The 23,722-nt window shown below is 37.0% G+C and overlaps 1 protein-coding gene across 2 annotated transcripts in view; it reads right to left on the bottom strand.

The window, feature by feature from the left end:
- LOC120607253 (suppression of tumorigenicity 18 protein) overlaps positions 1 to 23,722 on the bottom strand; it is a 261,461-nt gene that overhangs the window by 236,950 nt on the left and 789 nt on the right. The window lies entirely within an intron of this gene.

Below are 23,722 nucleotides of genomic sequence, written 5' to 3'. Positions count from 1 at the left end.
CAGTGTGAGGAATTAGGTGGCAGCTGCATCACTGATCTGGCTGAAGCTAAGTTTGCATGATATAATTCTAAAGTAAAGGATGGATTGCCTATCCTTCCATAATATCTCCATAAATATGATCTCAGCAATTTGAGCTTTGATGGGTTTAGGATTTTTATTCTTTATTAAGTACTTGAAATGCAGCTAAACTCTGTTGCCAATTAAATGTGGAATCACATATCTTAACTAATAGTCCATCTGGGGATAACACTGATAGCCTCTTATGACAGTAAATTTGTCTAATAAGGATTGCACTTACTCTTCAAGATGAACAAAGAGAGCATCATCATCATGGTGAAAAGTACATTTTGAATCTCTATTAATACACAGAAAAAATAGGTGATGAAGTTCACAAAGCATTGCAGCATACAACATGGTTAAAATATTTTATCTTAGAAAAACGTTAGTTACCTAAACTAAATGCTGGCCATAGCCACTCACAACAGAATCAATAAAGAACCCACAGGACACCTAGTTTTGATCAATGTTCTTTTCTGGTGTTTGTGCCTCTACTTATAATCATTTATTGCAACACAACCTCATGACTCAAATACATGTGGTGATTGATATGTCAAGATATTTAATTAGTTGTTGTCCTATGGTTGAAATAGGCCAAATGATGGGGAAGAAAATCTAGAAAAATAGTGAAGGGACAAAATTTCATTTTGTGACTCATTAGAGAAATTCGGCCTTAGAAAAAGTAATAAACTACTTATTTCTACAATGGGCTTCAGATCCTACAAAGAATGTCTATGCTAAACTCCAAAGCACCATGCAGTGTGTTGAAAACAACATTTCTTTAATTTCACAAAATGTCCAGTCATTTCCTGGTTTAGCCAGAAAAACAGACATTCATGTAAAAAAGAGAAGCAGGTCTTGAGGTATGTATTAAATTTAAATCTATTTCAAGTTATTTTTGAATAGCTGGAATATAATAATAAGTATACTGAGAGGAACTGAGCTTTGTTATTTTAACTAATAAGGACAATGGTCAATTTGAAGACATCACTACTCAAAGTGTACTTCCCGTTAAAGGATCTGTGAAACACTTCTAAGAGGCCTTTAAAAATATATATAGTATATATTTTTTTTCTAGGAGGCTTTACAATATGGTATATATTATACACCATAATATGTAATATATATACCATATAATATATATGATATAATATATGTGATATTTTATATATATATATACATATATATATATATGTGTGTGTGTGTGTATATATATATATATATATATATATATATATATATATATATATATGCTCCCTATATATATATATATATGCCATTGAATATGTGTTTCAAACATTGTGGAGGGTTAACCTCCTTTTGTACCAAAACTTATCTGGGTAATTACTTAATCTGAACACTTTTAGACTATGATGTAGAATGAGTACTTGAAAATTAAAATGATATTCTCTCAATAATTTTTTTAGTGAGACAATGTCACTCAAATATTAAATGCAGAGACATTCTACTTCACTTTCTTAGTGATAGTATCAAACATTGTAATGACAAGCAAACGAGTCTATGTTATAAAAATAAGTGCAATGGAATAATTATGAATTGCCACAAGCAAAAATTTTGTGTGTTTTTCATCATGCTTTTGATTGTCACAATTCTTATATTCCATATATTGTATCTCATTAGAAGCTTCAGATCAAATGTTTCCACACCAAATAATGCTATACATCCATTGTCCTTTAAAAAAAGTAAAATCTACTTTGAAGACTAAAATAAATAATGAGCTTATACCTTATGCAGAACTGAAGTTGGATGTTTCATTGATCCATGGAAACAGAATGCATCTGCTTCCCCTCTCTAATTCTCCCTATATATTCTTCGTCCTATGTTTGGGAAAAACATTAGAGGTGATCCCAATATCAGAATTAGAAATATCTTCCTATGTGGTATAGCATCCAAAATTAGTCAGAAGAATCTGACAGAACTGGATATGCCAATGCCTCAATTCATCCACTAAAAACAAAACAAAACAAAACAAAAAACAACAAAAAACAAAACAACGACAACAAAAAATATGTATTGATCTTTGGCAACAGGCTGGGCAATATGTTAGGAACTAGGCATAAAGCAGAAAGGAAGATAAATGTGGTTCTCAGCATTTACAATTCAGTAGGGAATAAACATTTAATCAGTATCTATTGACTGACTGAAGGAATTGATACAATTTAAGTGTTCAATGAGTATTATGAAGAAAAGGTGCAGACTGTGATAGTGTCTAAAGAAGCAGGGTTCTGTGAACACTCACTGTAGGGCTGCTCTTAACGCCCCATCACTCCTCTGGTATTTTCTCCCAATTGCATCTAGATCAAGTGCTAAGAGAGTTGTGTGTTCAGTACAGTAAATCCTCACTTAAATGTGGCCGATATGTTCTGCTACTTTAAACAAAACAACATATAACAAAACCAATTTTATCATAGACTAATTGACATAAACAAGAGTTAAGTTCTTACAGCACATGTCAGCACTGAGCTGATCAAGAAGAGAAGATTTTGGTGACATCTAGTTGGAAGGTTTTGGAGACGCCCAGTTGGAAGAATGTACAAGAGGCTGACATGAGAATGAAACAGCAGTCACTAACTTTATTGTGGGGAGTGCAGTTCTATTGGGGGAAGGACGATATGTGCGTACTTCTTCTGCTCCCCTTTCTTGTGCTCTCCTTCTGGTCCCCAGGGGACCACATGGCTCCACAAATATCAGAGTACAATAGTGGCATTCAGTCATACAGGCATAATACAATAAGCTGAATTATGTTTACATATTTTAGGTGCAGGCACCCTACTACGTTAATGTAACATTCTAAGTCTGGGGTCCTATTCCTAGCTGTGAGCCTGGATCACAGCCAGACCTGGAACCAGCCAGGCCTGGGACCCACACTCCACCCCTATAGGGTCACAGCACAGGATCTGGCCTGGAGGGTGCTACCTTGGGCCCACAATCCACTTGCCATTCCAGGAGTGGCTGAGTCCCATGGGGCATCACCCCTAGGGTGATTATAAAAAAAAAATGATATTGAACAAAATGACATTTGAGGATCTGCTGTAAAGGAGGTGGCTTAATGAAGTCACATGGAACCCACTGCTCCCAAATTTTCCTGCTATCTGAAGTCCGATTGTCTTCATGTAGCAACTTAGGGGTGTTCACAGAGTAGAAAAAGAGAGATGCTTCCATGTTTACCCATGAATTAGGAATTAATACACATCACATAATTTTGGAGCCCTATACATAGCTCCTACACAACAATAGAAACCGTCCCAACTCTGCCACAAGCTCTTATCAGATAACTCTAGACTGCTTCCCCCACGACGTAGACAGCACTGAAAAACGTATAGCCTATCTGAGTAGCCTCTTCTCACTATTTTGTTCTGGACAGCTTTGCCTCCTGAACTAGTCAGAAACTCCTGATGGGAGGGGTTTTCATTTTTACCAGCTATCTCCCAGGAGTTATCAAATACTTTACAACTAGTAAAGAAATATTTATAAATTGATTATATAAAAACAGCCTCTCATGCAACCTATTTTAGTACATACTATACATATTTTAAATTGGCCATAATGTCTTATGCCATGGGATTCATCTCATAACTACATTATAATAACTCATTCCGTTAATAATTATCATACTCTGTTGGGCAGATTGTACCAGATCCTGGAATGTAATCAACTAATATTGAGCACTGAGTGTTATTAGTATGTGTTCTTGCAAATCAGGACTAGCATCCTCCCATCTGAGGCCAACCTGTGAGCATTTTTTCCCAAATCTTTCCCTAACTGCCTTCCAAACTGAAAATACTATATTCCAAGTACATTACAAACAATGCAAATTGGTTGTGTCCAAAAGAGCTCATTAATTCATGAATATAAATTTAAAATAATACAATAATATGAATATACTACGTAAGCTTTGAGAGGTATATGTTGCATTTTTAAAAAGTGCAAAAAATAAAAGTTATGGATTTGCAACAGGCATCTCTGGTAAAACTTCAGATATTTCCTAGGCCATTGTGATTAAATAGTAGTTAGAGATTCCAAGTTGGGATTTGTCTGTTTCTTTCAAAGCCCAAACCTTCTGGCACGTAAAACTGGCAGAGCCGCCCATCCATTTAAAGCCTTCTATCAGATTACCAGGACCGTGTGATGTCGTCCTCAAAGCTGGATAACAGTTACAGCAGTTTGTATCCAGTGCAAAGCTTCTCATAAATAAATAGGGCTAGAGGCATGTTTGGATGGCAGAGGGCAGCTTCCTGCTCCATTATTACTAAAAGGTGGCCCTGGTTTAGTACAGATATGGTTTACTGGCAAAAAAAAACACAAACAAACAAACAGCAAAAATAAAATAAAAACATTGTTATCATCTAGTTAAGTGGAGGGATGTTCAGACATGAAGCATGATGCTCAAGGAAACATTTTAGCTTAATCTTGAAGACAAGTGATTTACTTTGTATTGTTTCAAGGCATTTTTTTATTTTTATTTTTTGTATGGCAAACAGCTTGTTTGGTTGGAATCATGGAGATGCAAAACATCTTGTCCGAAAGACACTAAGAAGAGAAAGAACAAAGATGAAAGAAAAGAAAAGCAGAAGGGGAGATTTTCACGCAAAGCAAAAGCAATCCGATGCTCAATAGCGAGGAGAATGAGAAGGAAGAGAACCTTTTCCAAGGAAATTTCTTCACTTTCTGTTTTTGATACAGATACAGAGCAGGCATGTGTCACATGCAAAAAAACTTACAAATTCTCAGACCCTGAGACACAAGTACCGAGCCATCGGGAGAGGTGGTTCTCAGGGGACACACACCCTGGGGAAATGGACATCCTGTGACTGAGTGGCCAGCTTCTGAGGAAAAGGCACAGAGCAAATTTGTCATCGTGCCTGTCTGGTAGCGCTAGGCACACACTTTCCAGTAAACACTTCCACTGGAAAGCCTGAATGCTCTTTCTCTACCACTGAACCAGAAGCAGGCACTTAACCTTTTATATTTTGAAACTCAAAAGGAAGAGTAAGCTCAGAGGGAGACTTCCATTTCAGGTTCAGCCTTCAAATTAACTTTACTATATTAGAAAGATAACAGGCAGGTGCAATTCTAAATGTGCCCTCCTGTTAGTCATTCAGAGAAGAAAGAACACATTCTATTATCTTCAACTGTTTCCCTTGCTCTTTCTCCAGGAAGAATACACAGAAGAAAATATTTTAAAAGTTAATCCCTGTTTTCTGCTCAATATGTAATCAACAAATAAAAAGATCTAAAATGGGATAGATGGTGGTCCTCACTGTGATTATGTTTAACTTTTAAACACTATATACAACAGAAATGTGCCTGTACACGTTACTCAGAGTATGCTAACGCATCCCATCCTTAGGGCATGTCAAGTCTATCAGTCAGGGTTGGATCTCTAAATGCCTCCTGAATGTTACGACTATTATTTCTACTATTTTAACAGACAATTTATAGATAATTCTCAGGAACAAGGCAGTCACGGAACTCCATGACCTGGCTCTGAACTCCCTTCCTGACTTAATCTCCCACCCATTTCCCTTACTTCTTTCCCACTTCTCTCATCCTCCCAACACACACACACACACACACACACACACACACATACACACACACACACACTCTCTCTCTCTCTCTCTCTCTCACACACATTCACAAAAACACAAGCACACACTTTCTCACATACTCATACAAACACACTCACAATCACACATATTCATGTGTGTTAGTGTGTGTGTGTCTAGATCCTTTAAAAATGGAAATCATGTCACCAGCCACTTTGGATATCTGCAGTGCTGTGAGTATAGCAGAATATTAGTAAAGACACTTGAGATTGTTAGAAAATTTGTTAGAGAATATAAAAGAAATTGCATTTACAGTTAGTTTTTTTGAAGAGAAATGTCAGGTTACTAGTACTAATATCTTATATTGACTAGTACTAATTTTATTTAATCTCTCCAATAACCCTTTAGCCATTGAATGATAGAAAAGTGAGACTCAGAGAATTTAACTGTAGAATAATTTACAATTAGGTTTTTGATTGGTCAGATTAAACTAGAAAGACAGAATATAAATGTATATAGAAGCTAGCAAGGATGAAATGGTTCCCTCATAAAATCACATCATGGCTGAGAAATGCATAGCTAACAGCTACTGCTCTCTGTGCTATCTGACACAGCTACCTAAGAAGGGACAGTAAGCTGTACTGCAAAGTATGACTAAGAGACCTAGGATTGAATCTTGGGCCTCCCATTCACCCCATCCTGCTCTGCCATCCCTCTCACCTAACTTGACAGTAAACAAGTGGAAAAAACACACTTTGTGTGTTAAAAATACACCTTCCCGAAGCTAATGCAATGAATCAAACATGTGATCACTATTCGCATTTATTTCAGTGAAGAAAATAACCATCCCAGAAGCTGAAGGTATTCCAGAGGAGGTTGAAGGCCCCCTGTCCAGGGTGCTGCAGTGACGATTTTCACACTTAAATAAGGAAAATCTGTCACTCTCTCAGCCTTGTCCTAGAAAGGGCCCACACAAATGTCAGCACCTCTTCTGTGGCTCACAAACCTCCTCATTCATCACATCCACTGGCCCAGTAACACCATACCTGGGAGTTGATCATGGAGAAAGAATCCAAAATGGAAATGAAGATGCATAGACACTGATAGCCTTCTTTATCACAGAAAAACTATAGGTAATGCAAATGTCCACCCAACAATAAGGAAGTGGTTAAATAGAATAAAACAAATATCATAAGTCATTGAAAACAATTTTTATGAAGCATGCTCAATGCCATGGTAGAATGTTTTTTTATAAAATTTATTATACATTGTTTTAAAAAATGAAAAAGCAAGAAACACAGTTATGTTAATGTGTGTTCAACTGCCTAACTATATTGGCCAATTTAAAGGCCGGAAGACAATTATAGTTTTTTAGATGATAATATATACTCTTACCATCCTATATCTTTTCTGTTCCTCAAATCCACAAAAAGCTATAAAAGATAAATGTTTTAGTCATCCAACTAGTATATTTTTTTTTTAAAAAAAAAAAACAAACTTTTCTTAAATGGAAGCACTTTGGAAAATACATCCAATTAAAAAAAAAGATTCAATGAAAATCTGTCACCATCATTTCATGAGAAGTTATATTAGGTTTACAGATAATTAATTTCTCTCTCCTCCTCTCTCTCTCTCTCTCTCTCTCTCTCTCTCTCTCTCTGTCTCCCTCTCCCTTCCTTTTCCTTCTCCCTTCCTTTCTTCCTTCCTTCCTATTTCTCCTTTCTTTACAACTTTCTTTCTTTCTGCTTATTTCTTTTTTTTTCTTTCAACAACAGCAACAACTTTCTTTCTTTCTTTTTTTTTTCTTTCTTTTCGGCTCTCTCGGCTCTCTCTCTCCTCTCTCTCTCTATATCTCTCTCTCTCTTTCTTTCTTTCTTTCTTTCGTCTTTCCATTCTTCCCTTCTCTCCTTCCCCCGCTTTTTTGTTTTCTATCTGTAAATTGAGACAGTAGAGAAATTTTGAAAATTCAACTGATGGAAGATCAAATGAAAACCTATAATCTTCTAAATTTCTCAGCCACATTATCTTCAGTATCTTTTTCTGTGTCTCTGAAAGTTCAAGTGACAATTTTGCTAGAATATTTGTGTAAAAAAATCTTTAAACTAACCTATCAATTGTACCCTCATGTTCATTCTACTAGAGCATCCTCTAGGTTTGGGGTTAAACTAAATTGTAAATGTGAAACCATTATCTTTAATGCCTTGGGCAATGTGATGCCAAACTTCTCTTAAGTTGTTTTTCTCTTTATTTTGAATTCCTTTCTCTAAAAGACTGTGCTGTTTTTATAGCTCATGTCTATTTTGTGGAGGAGATAGCTTCTCCACAAAATGAAAAATTCATTCCATTACCTTCATGGTTCTACCACTCTTTAAAGATATACAAAATGCTGATTTTTCTCAGGGCCAGTGTTGCAACAGGAATAAAAAGTGTTTGTTCCAAAAAGTTACCATGATATAAGCAGGAAAATAATTACACTAACTTGCGGGCCAGAGATGTTTAGGTATATACTCTGACAACGTAAGATACTTTCAATAATCTTAAAAAATGAATAGAAAACACAGGTTTCTGAACACAGTTGTCCTCTAAAGTTTTAAGTAATGATGGCATTATCAGTGATTAAAAATAACTTACTGCTTTTAATTAGCTTAATCAACACTGACAGAGCATTCATTTACATATTTGCCTGACATACAGTCATTGCCATCTCCCCTATGCCAGGCACTATTCTAGAATATGTAACAGTGACAAAGCTAGCACGGAGTCTGCCTTCAAGGAGAGGATATTCTTGTGGGAAAGAAACATGAAATAATTCAAATAAATAAAATTATTATAGGTACAGTCTGTTTTGCTACAACACTTGTTTTGACAATGTGAGTTTGTTCCAACATGACTGAAATATTAGGGAGCAATTTGAGCATAAGGAGCATAACGCAAATTTTGTTTTGCTTATGTGTGATATTATCTGTGAGAAACACCAGGTGAACACAGAAAAACTGCACACAGCAGAGCCCGGCCAACTAGGAAAACACAAAGACTCACACACCTTGATTTCTATCATCTCCCTCAGCTGCCTGCCTGTGTGATGAGCTACCCACCCACATCTAACATTACAACGTTCCTTCCATGTCAACAACCTCTTTCCACCACTTGACGATCACACACAAGACCTCCAACTCTACTTCCTCAAGAGAACATCAGGCCTTTGTTTGATAAAGTACCACCATTGTGGTAGCATTTATTTATGTAACTTAACCATTTAACACGTGTATAAGTGTGTTAGCATTTTTATGCAGTTTCTGGTTTTGTTTACTGCATCACTGAAAAACTTCTGAGTATTGCGCCCTGACCTCCTTCTCCTTTAAGCCCTGCAGTGGTTTTTTTGGGGGTGGTTTTGCATAGTGCACTATGGCATAACTATAGTAAGTAGTGTTTGGGAGGGAAAGATGTTAGGGGGTAAGAGAGAAAAGAATGAGGAGATCTACTTAGGTAGGCAGGCGAAGGAAGGCCTTTCTCAAAAAGTGACCCTGAACAAAAAAACTAAAGGATATGAAAGAGTCATCAGTGCTGGGTGCTGGATGTCTGTGAGAAGACAGAGAGAAGGGTGGAAACCGAGGCCCCACCAAAGCGTGAGGCTGGATGACCTGGATGAAGACCTAAGGGCTAGGCAATCCAGAGGAAGCCAGGAGGCGGCAATCGAGATTGAGATAGGGGCCTTGGCCCAGTGGCGCAGGCTCCTGGGGCCTCAGCAACATGCACCTGCACAGACTGAGGAGGAACGAGAAGCACCCAGAGCTCCCAACAAAGGAGCAGTGAGAAAACGCTCTCCTGCTGGGAGCACTCCAAGGATGCATGGAGAATGCAGGGAAAGGAAAAGAGAATGAATTAGGGAAACCAGTGAGTAATCTTTCATGGCGCATTTACAGGAAAGTTGATTTTTTTTTCTTGGATAGATATATTCTAGAAATAGACTAGATAAAATCTTCTGAACAAAGGGATATTATTGTTAGATAGGACAAAGGTCTCACGGTGTGTAGGAAGTTCTTACTAAATGCTATTCTTGCTGGATGTTAAGACATAGCACAGTATTTTGCAGGCACAGCTATAAACAAGAAGAGCTTGACGGGAACCCAACCAGAATAAGCCTAGCCAACTGCAAAGAAGAAACCAACACGTAATTAATCAAATAGTGTACATAAGCTATGGTGAAGCCTCCCTTTGGGGAGACAGAGCTTTGGAGGTGAATCCCTCATCTCTTTGCTTACTGAAGTAAACAAAACTTAGGTATAATGACAACTACGTCTAGTTCTGAATAGAGCACCCCAAAATGGCAAACCCCTTGAATTCAGCAGCAGTACGATGCTAGGAAAGGAGAAATCAAGGGTGCAGGGATGAGCTAGCCTATCACCTTAGACGGCATAAACATGTATACTTGCAAAAAAAGTCTCCATCAGGGTCCTCCCCAAAGGCTTTGGACACTTGCTATGTGCTTTATGGACAGTAACTCCTTCCATGCTAGGCATAGAGAGGGAAGTTGCTTTGAGTCCTGCATCTAGAAAGTGAAAGCATGAGAACGAAACCCATTGGTCCCAGAACACCCGACCTTCTGCCCCTCAAGTACGTGTGTACACACAGTGTGAGGAGGCCACTCAGAAAACCTGTCAAAGCTGGCTCTGCCCTCCTATGGTGGTAATATATAAATAGACATCTATATAGGTGATATCGATATCTAATTACCTATAAGCATATGGGTAATATAAAGAGAGATTTATATAGGTGATAAATAAATATGTTGTACCACTTTCCTATCTTGTCCAAATAAAATGTTCTCTTCTGGTTGGCTAGATATAGGTACTGAATGGCAACTGTACTGTTCTAGGAAAAAACAATTGGGGGTTATAAAAAAAATGGGCCCATTTCCTCCTGCAAGCGTGATGCTTTGCAGAGAAGACAGGATAAAAACTGTGGATGTTGTTTAGACTCAGACATCCAATCTACTTCTCCAGGCTGACATAGCTTCAACTTGTGACGCCTTCCTTCATTGTTCTTTGTCCATGAGGCAAACATTTACTTTGTTCTGGTCTGAAATCTGACTTAGCAATCTGTTAAAAGGAAAAGGAAGAAGTCAGCAGGTGACTCTCCCTAAGAAAGTCCAAAGTGTACTATTTACATGCACAACGCTCTCTCTTTCAAGACAAAAAAGAAGGTCTTCGACCACATGTCAGTGTACCAGGTGCATTTAGACCTTTGTTAAAGGTAAAAACAAAATATAATCAGGAAATCTCTTAAACTAAAAGCTATAAAGAGGGAGATTGAAAAAGTCATAGAAACATGTCTGATTCTGACATTGGAGGTAAATGTCCCCATCCCCATTGATTTATTTGCCATTAAGCACTATATTTTGAAAGACAATGACCTGGCAAGAAAGAGAAGTGGTGTCAATAAGTGGAACCAACTTGGGAGCGCCAGACTCTGAGGACAGCAGCTGAACAATGGATGCAGACATGGGCCTTTCCCAACACACATGCCCACTGGGCCCAAGCCACAGCCGACAGTGGCATGGAGTGCTACAGAAGGAAAGCTACCACTAAATGGTGCAAGTACAGCCTGGCCCATCTGTCATAAACATTAGGTCCAAAGGCCACAGGTGCAGGCGGTACTAAAAAGTAAAAATTACACTCGAGCAGAGGCCACTTGATAGAACAGGAAGAAGCAAAATCTAGAATTGGTTTCCAATCAATAAGTGGGATAACAACAGTCTATTCATCTTCAGCACCTGTTGTTTCTTCCTCTCTCTGGTTCACCGTGAATAAAACAGTTTTATTTATAAAAGATGCTGCGTGTACCAGGACCAGCCTTTTGCCTATTGTGAACTACGCAAAGTTTGTCTTCGGTGCCCTCCCTGGCCAGCTGGCCCATGCTGCTTCCTTTCCCTCCCAGCAGGTGTCAGGGCCCCCTTCTTGTGGCCAAAACCCTCTCTCTGAGCCTTCTCTCACTCTTCTGATTTCACAAATATTTCTTTATTTAACACCTAATCTCTATGTTTAGCAAATCACTATGTTAAACAAGTGGTGAGAGGTTGAAAGAGCTGTAAAACAGCCATTGTCTGTATTGCTGACATGCTAGTGTGGGATACGAACACAGACACTGGTAAGCAAAGCACAGACACTTCAGCAATCTAACGAAAGTGCAGTAAAATGGCCATGAAACCATGGAGGAAGAATTAGTTCCAAATGGTGAAATTTGAAAAACCCTAGAGAATAGAATGTGAACTATAGCCTGAAGGGTGGAAGGGACTGGGAAGAATTTTGATTGGCAGAGAAGAGGAGGAAGAACACTCCAATAAAGGAAAGGTAGAAGCAAATGTAAGGAATTCGGAGAGTTTAGGTAATGGTAGAAAAGAAGGAGATCACGTGTCATTTTGCATTCTGGATCCACCAAAGACTAGCTGTTGGAGCTCAAAAATTAATTAGCCTCTCCCCAGCCTTGATTCTTCATCTGCAAGATTAAAATGCACCCAATACGTATTTACTGAGGATCTTATAAGGGCCAGGCTCTGTGCTTGGTATTGAGAGTACCACTGAATTAAGCATATCTACCTCAGAAGATTTATAGTAGGATCTAAGAACACATATGTGAAGAACTTAGTGCAGTATCTAGCAAGGAGCAGTTTTAACGAATAGCTGCTGATGCCTGTGGGGTTGTAGTGGCGGTGGTGGTGATAGACATAGTGAAGTGGATGGTGGCGGTGGTGATGGAGGTGGTGAAGTGGGTGGTTGTGGTAGTGCGGATGGTGATGGGAGTGAGGGTGAGGGAACGGTGCTTGTGGAGATGAGGAATTCACTCTACTGGGAAAGTAGAACATGCAGCAGGAGGTTAGCAAGAGAGATGACTTCTCAGAGTTTAAGAATAGATGGGTTATTGCCTTAATACAGAGGAAATAATTTTAATGCAGAATTAATGGCCTTAATATGACAGATACAATTCTAACGTGGAATCGACTTTGAATGGGCAAAGTTCTGAGTAGGCAACAGGCTTTCCCCAGGGCCCTGAAACTTCACTTTCTGTCCACTCCCAAGGTCAGCTCTCTGTACAACTCAGACATCTATTAAAATTGATTTAATCTACTGAGGAGAGGCAGATATTAAGAATAATGTACCCTTTTCTGTTTTTGGAAAACATGGCTAGTGCTGCCGATAGCTGTGACAGAGACCTTTCAGAGCCTGTGACAGGAAAAGAACATGTAGACAGGACGCAAGTCGTGTAGGGCACTATCATAGTCCTGAACGAGTTACCTCAAAATGCATTTCAATTTGTAAATCCTATTTTCTATTGAGTTAACATGTGAAAGTGCAGATGTCTTCCTCTAGAAAAAGCTAATACTCCAAAACAAAACAAAATTATGCTCAAGAGGTTACTAATTTTACATATTAAGGGAATTGAAAAAATTCATAAAACCATTAATACTTCTTGTCTAACACACATACATGTGCAACTCTGTCTCTCTTCACCGAAAACAGAGGTTATAGGCTACTGCCAAAATAATTTAAATGGAATCATCATCATATTATCTTTTGCTCAGAATCTTCGCAGCTTTCATTAACACCTGGTGTGTTCTTTACCGTAATGTCTCAAAGCCATCGCTTTCCTTCCTCGGCCTCAGCAGAGGGCATTACAGTCTTGCTAGAAACAGAGGTGTCGTCTTATGTCATCCTCTCTTACCCCTGCAGCCATTCCCTCAGTAATCTCTGTCAGTTTTACCTATCGAGTTGTTCCTTTGTGGGTATTTAAGTTTGAGATCTTGCCATAAATCGGCTTTCCCTATTCCAGTTTTCTTAAAATTAAAAAATAAATCAAAACAAAACTCTGAAAAAGTTCACAATGTAAATTGGAAGTAAGCCTTAAAAGGTACAGAAAAATGTCTTCAAAATCTTCTTTAGTCATATCTCTCCCCAGATCTCACATCTCATGAGAACTTCAACCTCCTCACCCATTCTTTTCACATCCCAGCTGAGCAGCCTTTATTCAGAATCCTAGAGCCTTCTTCGGCTTTTACTTTCCTTTTACTTCTTCATTTCTCAGATTTTTAAAAATTGAATTCCTACGCTCATCGAGCTCTCCTAGACAAAAGGACGTTTTTCTAAGGCCCACCTTTTTCAAATGGTGGGGGAAGGGAAGTCAGAAAACTAATTTCGTGTTCAATAACTGTATTCCTGTCACAAAAGGAACATTGAGGGCAACCCAGTGCTTGCTGCACTGTCTGGACTCTTCACCGGATGGCTCACCCACTAGTTTTTATCCCCCTCCAACCAGGAGGGGAAAAAAAAAACTCCTTAAGTAAGCTAAGAGCCTAGAGAACACTTGCACACTTGTTAAATGAATGAATATTTTACCTTTCTCAAAACCAGTACAAGGTGCTTAGTATATAAACAGTCAGCTTTTGAAAATTAACATGCTAATCAATTGAAGGGAAGACAAACTGCAGAAAATGCAGCAAAGGCAACGATTCTTGATGCAAGAGTAGATGAGCATGGAGAGGAGAACGCTTCCTGAAACGCATGGCAAGGGGGCCAGAAACTCTGTAAAGCGAGTTCCTGGAAAAGCCTTTCATTTGAAAATTCTCTCAGAGCAAGTTTCTAACCATGGATGTCACCGAGCATCCGAGCTGAGCCAGAGTTAAGTCAACACATTCTTCCGACATATGAGAACCACCATCTCTCTGTATGTTTAGTCAACAGTGATTCGCTGAGCCCTGGCGTGTGCCAAGTATGTTCCAAGGGCTGGGCTAGAGCAGTGAACAGAGAAGATACAAACTTATTGAGCAAATAAACAAAGAGGATGAGCAAACATAGACATTACATCGAAGCATGGTAAGTGCTTTGGAGAGCAAGGAAAGAAGACAGTACTGAGTGGGGAGAGCTGATGGGAGCAGAGACTGAGCTTTTCAGCCTCACAGGGTGGCCAAGGGAACATTTCGGTCAGCAAGGGAGAGGCAACGGAGCCACAGCAGCATCTAGGGAAGGTCCGGAACCTCACGAGGAGAACTGGAGTATGGCTCAGGCATACTAGGACCGTATTTAATGAATGTGAAGATTCCACAGTAGAGACAGGGTGGAATACAATTAGAGAGACCGACTGTGTGGTCCATGAGAAGAACCCATCCTAAGGGAGGGAAAAGACCAGTGTGTTGATCGAGATTCAATATCAGAAGACCGTGTTAAGTGCATTGGTATATCAGACACTGCCTGGCTATTAGTGAAAACTATCCTTGGGTGTGAGTGTGCCTGGAGTGACAGTATTCTATACAAAACTGGAAGTGCTCTCTAACCAAAATATCTGATTTGGGCACGCCATCTTGAACAGGATCTTTTATCACCTTGTCATGAACAATGAAGGAATCTCTCCCTTGTCTTTCCTCTCATGTTCTCTCCTCTAAACTCTCCATTTTTTACTAATAGTATTATGTTGATCCAAGTTTAAAATATCTCTATTTCATTCTGTAAACACAGTCATCACAACCCGTTCATTTTTGTTCTGTCTATAAAGGAATGAAAAGCTTACCTCAAGTCCCTTCACTTGCTGACCTTTATCATCAAATGGTTTCTTCATGAACAGCTCAAAGGAACTAATTTTCCTATTTCGTGAAACTTTAAAAATGTTTATTTGTCATATGTATTATGTGAACAACAACTTGGCTAGGTATTTAAATTCCTGAGTTCTATTTTCCCTTAAAACTTTCTTCATTTGCTTTTCCTTAAGTCATGCAGTAAAGTCTGATGCCAGAATAATTTTATTTTACACTTATATTAGTCCTCTCTTTGTTGTAGAGATTTTTTCTTCTATTTATTTTTTGGATAGCATTATTCCTATTTTGCATCAGCATTGTCTACTCTCCATTTTTATTTTATTTGGCTAATTGCTTCCATCTCCCTTCTTTCCTTTGCATTCAAAGGAATTGTTTCAAATACTTCCTCTATCACTGATTTGGTTTTCAAATAAATTGCCATTCTGCTTCCTGATTAGTCTAATGATTTACCAGTTCTTTAGTGGTATTTTTAGGTCTTTGATATGTTTTCTTAACACCACACTCGGTTTTCATTAAATTAATTATGTGTATTTGTTAATCAATTTGATTAATATCTTGTTTGATTGAATAATGGCCCATTTAAGTTTTTTTTTATTTTATTCAAAAATTTTAAATTATCTTTATTTATATCAAAATTACATATATACTTAGTCTGGAAAATCAGAAACAGTTTCAGTTTTTTAAAGTGGTTGTATCCAGCCTCTTCCCTCCTCAGATGCTACCACTTTTCCTTCTAGTTAACTATTTTGTCTTTTTTATCCTAATATATTCACATAATATGTTTGAGTTGATTTTAGGAAATTTCACTTTGGGTTTAAGAATTTAGCTCTCTTTTCTCCTCTCACACGCAGCACATGTAAGATCCCACTCCCGTTCTCTAAGATCATTTTACCATAATTTTCCCACCAATTTGTGTTTCCGTTTACATACAAATTTGGTGTAAAATTTGGTCAACAACAGTAGATACCACGTAGAGTCGTGAGGGTTAAATGTTTTTGTAATATGAAAAAAAAGAGACAGTTTAACCATAATTGATTAAGATCATAATATTTCACTTCAGCTTCCCCTTGTCTCATTTCCCCTCTTATGAGAGTTTTTATTTTGCTATCATGTTTTTTTTTTATTTCCAAGACCCTTTTGTTCTCCAAATATCTTGTTTCATGACTGTACCTCTTTGGAAATATTAACATTAGTCTATTTTTTAAAGTTTTCTTCCTCTTTATTATTATCATTTTCTCCAAGTTCCTTGCTCCATTTGCCAATTTTGCTCAGAGATGTTCCTCCTCTCTCTGGTTAGCTGTGGATGTTTAAGAGTGAGGGATTACAGGGTTGACTTGGCCCAGAGCCTAAGAGTGGGGCTTGTTAACTGTGAGCTGCACAGGCAGCTGGTCCTTCATCATCAGTATCTCAGGATCTTTCTTCTCTGGCTGGTCCAAATCCCAGGGAAAATGTCTCTAATATTTTTCTAGACAGTAAAGGCCTGGCTATTAGTATTGTAGGAGCTTAGTGAGAGAAGACAGTGGGGATGGGAGGCTCAGCCTCCAGAATGCAAATATTCACTTGATTCACTTGAATTCAATGGGTATAAACTGTGACTTTGGCCCTTTGATAGAGAGATGCTCTTGTATTACCAACTTCAAAAAATGAACACGTGTCCTCTGTCCCAGTGAGAGGTTAGATTCCAATTTGTACAGAGGGAAGGAGGGAATGAATACTGCAGATCAACTCCATTTATAAAGACTTGCAATCAGGCCCCCTCATATTAGCGGCTCTCCTTCTCTCTCTACCTTCAAAATTATCAAAGACCGTGAATTGAAAAATCCTGGATCAGTGTTCGGTCTGCACGCTGAGAGGCATATTGCATGGTTCCCCTAGCCCAGTGGAGCCACAAGACACACAGTCCACTCTAGGCATTTGCATACCCCACTTCAGGCTTCCTCTCCAGTACCTTTTTCACTGGTGGAAAAGTAAGACAGGAAAATGCTTCGGTTGAGGTGCTAGTTTTCAGTCTGCAGCAAAGGAAAAGACCTTCACCTGAGTCTTCCTGTCTTTCATCCCTTGAGCCCCCTGCTACCTAAATAATTGTGTCTTCTTTTCACTTTTGTCTTCCATTCTACTGAATCGCTATTATTTGCTAAGATAAAGATAAGGTTTGGTTGATTTTAATCTTTTTGTTCTCCTTTTCTCTTTACAGACTAGAAAAAGCACTGAAGTTCCATTCTCAGGTGTCATTCATACCTTTCCTTCGGCATTTATATAGCCATCAAGTCATCTCCCCAAGCTGGGCAATGATAATGAGAGTTCAAGTTTTAATTCACTACTTTACCTTGCTCAAAATTACCGTGAGGTGGAGTCCCGTCTCTTTCCCTGGTTTCTACTTTCAAAGTTTAAAAATTATACCACAATGCTGTGTATGAGTCTTCTGTTTTCTTTTAAACTTATTTTTTGTATGTTTTATATTTCATTCCATTATCTTACTGTGAACATCTTCAATGATATTGAAGATTAATTTTTAGTATTTTCTTCCTGAAAATACCGCCAACTGTTTTTTTGCTATTCAGTTTCCTTGTCTATAAAATGTGAACACAATAGTATCTACCTAATGGACATGTGATAAAGGTCTAATGAGATAAATATTGTAAGGCATTGTTTGTGGTCCTAGGCTAATAGTAGAACTACATACTTAACTGGAGACTAAATACTAGAGATGCTGTGTCTCTCTAGATTAATAGTAAACCACTCAATAAAGGAGCTCAAAAAAAGATAAATGCTATCATTTGGCAATCATCATAATAATAATGGATATAGGCAAAAATCAATACTGTTAAAACTAGTGAGAAATCAGATAAAAAAAACACGAAACATTTATAGCCTCCAAATATCTTCTTATGAGGTATTAACACTTAAAAATGAAAAAATAGTAACTTTGCTATGAAGAACTTTGACAGATACTACCTTACCCAAGTGAACAAACCAGTAATAAAGCAAATCAATATCCATGCCTGATATCGCACACTGAGAACACGATATCACTTCGGCAGTATTCTTGCCAAAAATAAATAATGTGAATCAAATAATGAGGAAACATCAGACAAACCCAGACTGAGGTGCATTTTACAAAATAACTGGCCTTTATTCTTTAAACATGTCAGTATTAGGAGAGATAAAGACTCAGATAATGTTCCTGATTAAAGGAGACTAAAGACACATGACAATTAAATACAATACATAATCCTGGATTGGATCCTGAACAATTATTTTTTTCTGTAATGGACATTATTGGGATAACTGGCAAAATTTGAAAAAAGTCTATGTAGATCGTATCACTGTTAATTTCATGATTTTGATCTTACATTGTGGAAAAGTAAGATAATCTGCATGTTTTTAGGAATATACACTCTAGCATTTAGTGGAAAAGATCTTATCAAAACATTTTATTATAAATGTTTCATGAAAAATAATATGTAATATATATGTGTGTGCACTCATATGTTTGTAAACATAAATCCGGAAACAGAGAGAGAAAGCAAACTTGGTAAAATGCTAATTGGAAATCTTGGTGATGGGTATTCAGGAATTCTTTATACTTACAACTTTTGTACTTACAATTTTTTCTGAGTCTAAAATTATTTCACAGCAAAAGTTTGAAACGTCAGTACTAAAGCATAACCTCCTTAGAAACAGATCTGTTTCTGTAGCAGTAGTGAGAAAGCTATGGTTTGGGGTTTAAATCTCTACTCTAGCACTTACTAATTTTATGATTTTTAAATTTTTTCCTTACTTGTCTGAAAGTCTCAGTTTCATCACCTGTACAATGGAGACAGTGACAACAACCTCTAAGGGCTCTTGAGAGAATTAAATGAAATAACGCATTCAGTTGAAACCAATGCCCGACACATAAAAGTGTTCCGATATTTTTTGAAAGAATGATCAGAAGTGCAAATTTGCCTAGCATTCTTTCTCTGGTTTTATAACATCCTAACATTTAAGAGATAAAGAGCAGGTAATGTGAGGGATGCAGAAGGAGGGAGAAAGGGAAGATGAAACAAGTCGTGATCCACAAAATTCATCATGTTTTTGCGAACTAAACGTAGCAGAAGATACCAAACAGAGTTGTGGGGGAAAATGGCAAGCAAAGCTCATTTTCTCCCTTACTGTCTCTCTTAGCATTTTAAGAACTTTAAAACTAATCCTTTAATATTTCTACCACTTTCCTACATTTTCTATCAAGTTATGAATATCAACTTATGTTTTGTTTAACCAAAGCATTGGTTAAAAACAAAAGTCAAAGATCCTACTGATATGTTTTAATACTTAGACTCTTTTCTCTAAAATATATATATATATATATTTTTTTTAAAGAAGTTTCTTCAGGATCTTTCAAGTACTCAAAATAACATGCAACCCCTAACTTTTAGTTACATTTTCCAGACCCAGTTACTCTTTAACCAGTTGATATGTTATTGTCTCAGAATCATAATTATGTTTATGCCTTTTGAGCAAGCTGATGAAAAGAAACATTTACTTAAGGTTCCCATCAATGAATGCAGAGCTTAGACTAGTCTTTAGCTTATACAAACGTTATGCTTATTAATTCAGAATATTCATTCAGTTATTGAAATATGATAACAAAGCTGTACAGTGAAAGACTGATTCTCTATTATACATATTAGCTTTGCACAAAAATCCTTCGGCTCAGGAATAACTATCCCTGTCTGAGGATTCATATACCTCTTTGAATTCTTTAAACTGTGATTTAGATATCAAAATATATCGTCAATGCACAGATCGATTATAAATCAGCAAAACGAGATGAAGAACTCTCCAGCTGGATTTCAGCTGAAGAAATTCTAAAAGTGCCTGTGTGCAGCCCAGTCCACGCCAACATCCACAGCAGCCTTTTTAATTAAAAACCAGTGATATGACTCATGCCACCTGTTTCATTGATCCTGCTATATTCCTATTTTGGTCAGAGTTCTTTTTTGAGGATTTAAACTTTTATGAAAACAAATAGTAAATATTTATTCAAATTGATTACTATTATTTCACACTCTGAAAACTACATTTCTTACTATAAAATTACATTTATCTACATTAATTTTAACAAGCCAAGGATTATAAAATGTGATAATCACAATGGTTATTGTAGCTAGAAGGGCTGGTAGCTAAAGCAACTAGAGATGATAGATGATAGATAAATATAGATAGATGATAGATAGATAGATAGATAGATAGATAGATAGATAGATAATAGACAGATGTTTCATATATATATATATGCTTTCATAGTTATATGTATATCCTTACTAAAATTTCTTATAGACCCATAAAAATAGATTTTTAAAAATCTGCTTACTTAGACACACTTTGATGGGATATTCATGTCCCCGTGAGTATATCAAACAGAACAAAATATAACAAATACAAGGAGAATGGTTAAGTGTTGGGGGAGGGGTGGTAAACTCTGATTTTATGGCTGGATGTAAATGGCAGATGATTAATTATTGAAGCTCTCTAGACTTTGATTTCAGTGTGGAGATGATAGGGAAACTTCTGCAGAAGCCCCACACTTAGAGAGCAATCTGCTCCCATTTAAAGAATTCCACTAGTGGGATTTGCAGACTCTATATTATATTGCCTTATTTGTCAATCAATCCAGTCACTATTCAGTCAGTTGTAAGAACAAAAGCCAAGGTGAAAGGTGGTGGGCGGGGGGAGACATTCTAACTGCACTGTCTGCTTATTTTAAACAAAACACAGAATGCAATCTATGTTAAACAGAGGGACCTTTTACAGATTACAAGATCAGTGATTTCAATTTCTCCCTTCTCTGCTCTTCAGGAACTATTTGGGTGTGGAAATAAGCATAGTGAAACAAAATTCTCTATGATAGGTTAACAAAGAATTAAGTCTAAGACAATGACTCTCAATGGTCAGTGTGTGAGTCATCCGGAATCCCGAGGCACCAGTCAAGGATTCAGAGGTGGTCACTCCCTGGTGTGCCAGCAATCTATACTTTAAGGAGTTCTTGCAGTCACTTAGGGTAAGAGTTTAGGGCACTGCTCTTAGGAAGCTGCCTGGGAACTCTGAAGAATGAAACAGTACCTAGAACACAGGGTATAGATTGTGTCCCTGCCTGCAGATGAAAATGAGAGCTTGACAAAGCAAACCTGCAGGCAGCCAGGTGAAGTTTTAACATCCAAGTAAATACTTTTGTGAAATACATCTACCTCTTCACCAACCCATTCGCATTAGCCTATTACATGAAGTCTTTGGTGTTTTTCTTTTTGCTAAACACATTACTCATACTGGGAAGTGAAGTGAGCTGAGAGTTCAAGGGCACTTTTGACTGGCACCAGATGAATCATTGCAGTTGCCTGGGAAACCTTTGAAGACAACAATACTTTATATGTCAAATATCTCAAGTCAATATGAGCCAAAGTCATTTAGAAGGTAAATCCAAGAAAGCTAATGGCACAAGAGGGACACTTGGCTTGTAAAAGTAGTTTCAATTTGTTACGTGCTCATGAACTTTTGAAAAGAGAAAAGTGTTTTATAATCCTAATTAGCCTATAAAAATAATAATCTTAAATGTTAACTTTCAGATTACAGGAGAATATTCAGATTAAAGACATTTAGATTCTCCAAACATTTACACATAGATCATTAAACTAGAGTTTTTATAATAACCCTGAAACAAAATATAACGTTTTCAGAAAATTGTTTCTCTTAGTTCTTTGAGATTCTGTTCTATCTAGTATGTCTTTCCCCAGATTTCCAGTGTAAAGTGTATGTCATATATTGAGTATTACATGTGTTTTTTATAGAACACAAAATGTTCTCTTTAGTAATTCTAAGAAAAAAAAATAGGACAATATTTTATTTTATTTTTTTTTGTATCAAGAAATGTGTATTTAACAGAAAACTTTCTAAGCTCTATTTTGTTTCAAATGCTGAGTTTGGTAAGGGTTTATTCTATGAATCTGAGTTTACGATTTCTTCAATATTTTTCAAAAGAAAAATCACCCTGAAAAACTTTATAATGAAAATTAGTGCACATCACTGGTACTTATCTTCACATAATCTTTTGGAATAAAATAAATCAAAAAGGAAATGAAAGTGCAAACACCTATGATGACCACAAGGAAATCAAGTTTTGTCCTCACACCTCAACACTTTTGTGGTAAGAGGCCTATTTAGAGATTAACGTGTGTGGACTCTTTGAAAAGTATTTTAAAGATCTATGTTATCAATGGAGGATGCTGTCCAAAAAGTACTACATTCATGCAGATGTTTTCACTTAATTTTGTAGACGTCTATTGGAAATTCCCGAGTTCACTGCTCTGCGCTGCCCTCTGCTGGTGATCTCTTGTAAATGATTTCAGGAAACGATCCTGTATTGCGGTGGCTTCCACTCGCCCATATCGCTACCATCATAAATAATGTTGCTCAAGGGGCTCTGTTTCTTATGGGATGATCTACACAGCTATATTTTAATTTAAATGCTTAAAAAAATAAAGTAAAACTTTTTTTTAAAGTTCAGAATCATTGGATTTATTATTTTTATTTTATATTGTAGATAATAGCTTTTACCAGTGAATAATAAACTACCACAAAATAAAGACACTATGTTATCTTAAAAGATTGGTTTTAAAGTCCATAAGGAAAGCAATATATAATTTTTAATTTATTTAATCTAGGATGATTTTATTAGGAAGGTCATAATTTTTATGTCAACTGGGTGAACATGGCTTGTAGGAGAATCACTTTTTTTGCATTACTCAATCTAAGGTGATCTAAAGGGACCATTTAAGTTAATTTGACAATAATGCATCTCAAATAGAAAGATCAAAGCTCTAAGTTATATGCAACAAATGTATCCCACCAATTGTTTGAAAATCAGAAGCTCTTCCCCATCGGAAAGCCTGCTTCTGCTCTCACACAACTTCTACTAGAGTTGGATATTATTGCTTTATTTCACCCACAATCATGAGACACAAAACTGACACAGTCCTGGGAACCAACATCTTGATTTCCATGCCTGCTGGAAAGATGATCTTGTTATAGTGCTTATGTCATGTGTATATAACCTACCAACAAATAAAAATGTTAGCTATGTTTGCTTAGAAACTCATTCAGAATCCCAAACGCCACATAGTGACTAATGCAATCTTTGTCTCTCTGAACTTTATTCAAAGTACCCATTCGAGAGTTCTAAGTAATGTTCATTTCAGAAACCTAAATTAGCTGGAGATTTTTTTAAAAAAAAATCTTATTGCTCAAGAGAAGAACCATAAAGTTATATTCTTCAATGCCATGTTCCAGTAAAGAGACATACAGCATACATATGTTACAGGTCTCCTATAGCGACAAACAAACGGCTCCAGCATTTAATATGTCTTCATGTTTGATGCTTATTATATGTAAGCAACAGATGTACTTCTCATCTGAGCACCGTGAAAGTGATTTTTTAAGAATTCTAAATAGAAAATGAGTCAGTCCCAGTGCAAAT

The sequence above is a fragment of the Pteropus medius genome, unplaced genomic scaffold (genome assembly GCF_902729225.1).
Source record: "Pteropus medius unplaced genomic scaffold, Ma_sr-lr_union100, whole genome shotgun sequence".
Taxonomy (NCBI): domain Eukaryota; kingdom Metazoa; phylum Chordata; class Mammalia; order Chiroptera; family Pteropodidae; genus Pteropus; species Pteropus medius.
Note: the sequence above shows the minus strand (reverse complement) of the source record. Positions and strands in the feature narration are given on the sequence as shown.